We start from the raw sequence: 2,500 nt of genomic DNA, 5'->3' as shown, positions 1-2,500 counted from the left end.
CCAGTCAGGGGGCACCCCCCTAAAGAGCAATAAGTGTCATTGAAGCTCTGGCAGGGGGAGACACTACTAGGTCCCAGCTGTCACCCCCCCTCTAAAAAATTCATTTCTTGGTATTTTGAGCTGAAATTTTGCACAGAGGTTGGCAAAAATCCAATCCAACTTTATTAATTTTTCCAGAATTTTTCGAGGTCGGGAAGTATTTTTTTTTATTTTCCTACCATTAAAAATCGAGGAAATCGGAAAAAATAGGAACCGGCTCGGAATGACCCCAAATTCAGTGGGCAGCCTCATAAAAATATGGCTGATTTTACTGGATTGATTTCATGTGGAAAGCACGACGTTTTGTTGTAGGAATGCGGGAACCCCGGCGGCTCGCCTGCCGCGGCCAGCGACGTCGGGCTGGCCCCTGCAGCGCCTAGCCTCTCCCACGCGGGGGGCCAGGGCCCGAAGGCAGCCCCCCCGCGGGCGAGAGAGCAAGCCAGCAGGGGCTGTCGCCTGCCGCGGCCAGCGACGTCGGGCTGGCCCCTGCAGCGCCTAGCCTCTCCCACGCGGGGGGCAGGCCAGAACGCGGGGGGCCAGGGCCCGAAGGCAGCCCCCCCGCGGGCGAGAGAGCAAGCCAGCAGGGGCTGTCGCCTGCCGCGGCCAGCGACGTCGGGCTGGCCCCTGCAGCGCCTAGCCTCTCCCACGCAGGGGGCAAGCCAGAACGCGGGGGGCCAGGGCCCGAAGGCAGCCCCCCCGCGGGCGAGAGAGCAAGCCAGCAGGGGCTGTCCGCGCGTCGCGCAGCGCGGCATGGCTGCGGGGGCCGCGCGCGCGCGCCCAAGCGCCCAAGCGCCCAAGGGCCCCCAAGGGCCCCAGGCCCTCAGGCCCCAGCGCCCCAGCGCCCAGCGCGGGCGGGCGCGCGCGCGCGTGTGGTCTTTGAGGGGCGCCGGCCTGGTGGCTCCCTAAAGAGCAATAAGTGTCATTGCAGCTCTGGCAGGGGGAGACACTACTAGGTCCCAGCTGTCACCCCCCCTCTAAAAAATTCATTTCTTGGTATTTTGAGCTGAAATTTTGCACAGAGGTTGGCAAAAATCCAATCCACCTTCATTAATTTTCCCAGAATTTTTCGAGGTCGGGAAGTATTTGTTTTAATTTTCCTACCATTAGAAATCGAGTAAATCCGCAAAACTAGGAACCGGCCCGGAATGACCCCAAATTCAGTGGGCAGCCTCATAAAAATATGGCTGATTTTACTGGATTGGTTTCATGTGGAAAGCACGACGTTTTCTTGTAGGAATGCGGGAACCCCGGCAGCTCGCCTGCCGCGGCCAGCGACGTCGGGGACGCTGGCCTGCGCTGTCGAGCCCGCGAGGGCTGTCTCCGCGGCAGGCCCCCCCTGAACGGGGCACGACAGGCCACCGCGCTGGCTCGTCCAGCGTCGACAGTCCCTCGTCCAGGTTTCAGATCGCGCCAAGTCGAACCCATGACCTGCTCAAGCCATCGTGCGCTGCCGAATTCGCATCTGCGTGTAGGCTGCCATTCCACGCGGCAGCCCCTGTTTTCGTCAGCGTGCCCCCCTGACGAATTTTCCTGCCTGGCCCAGTCCAGCGTCCAGCCCCTGTTCGTCGAAAAATCTGCGCTGCCGATTTTCCACGCGGCAGCCCCTCTTTTCGTCAGCGTGCCCCCCTGACGAATTTTCCTGCCTGGCCCGGCCAGTCCAGCCCCTGTTCGTCGAAAAATCTGCGCTGCCGATTTTCCACGCGGCAGCCCCTCTTTTCGTCAGCGTGCCCCCCTGACGAATTTTCCTGCCTGGCCCGGCCGGTCCAGCATCCAGCCCCTGTTCGTCGAAAAATCTGCGCTGCCGATTTTCCACGCGGCAGCCCCTCTTTTCGTCAGCGTGCCCCCCTGACGAATTTTCCTGCCTGGCCCGGCCGGTCCAGCCCCTGTTCGTCGAAAAATCTGCGCTGCCGATTTTCCACGCGGCAGCCCCTCTTTTCGTCAGCGTGCCCCCCTGACGAATTTTCCTGCCTGGCCCGACCGGTCCAGCATCCAGCCCCTGTTCGTCGAAAAATCTGCGCTGCCGATTTTCCACGCGGCAGCCCCTCTTTTCGTCAGCGTGCCCCCCTGACGAATTTTCCTGCCTGGCCCGGCCGGTCCAGCATCCAGCCCCTGTTCGTCGAAAAATCTGCGCTGCCGATTTTCCACGCGGCAGCCCCTCTTTTCGTCAGCGTGCCCCCCTGACGAATTTTCCTGCCTGGCCCGGCCGGTCCAGCCCCTGTTCGTCGAAAAATCTGCGCTGCCGATTTTCCACTCCGCAGCCCCTGTTTTCGTCAGCGTGGCCCCCTGACGAATTTTCCTGCCTGGCCCGGCCAGTCCAGCGCCCAGCCCCTGTTCGTCGAAAAATCTGCGCTGCCGATTTTCCCCGACGAACCTGCAGCTGCACAAATCCGCGCTGCCACTGCCCCATTGTCTGGACCAACAGTCTTTTCCATCAAGCCCTGGACTATAAATCGTCCAGACT

The sequence above is a fragment of the Populus nigra genome, chromosome 2, assembly GCF_951802175.1.
Source record: "Populus nigra chromosome 2, ddPopNigr1.1, whole genome shotgun sequence".
Classification (NCBI taxonomy): domain Eukaryota; kingdom Viridiplantae; phylum Streptophyta; class Magnoliopsida; order Malpighiales; family Salicaceae; genus Populus; species Populus nigra.
This window is presented reverse-complemented; position numbering follows the sequence as displayed.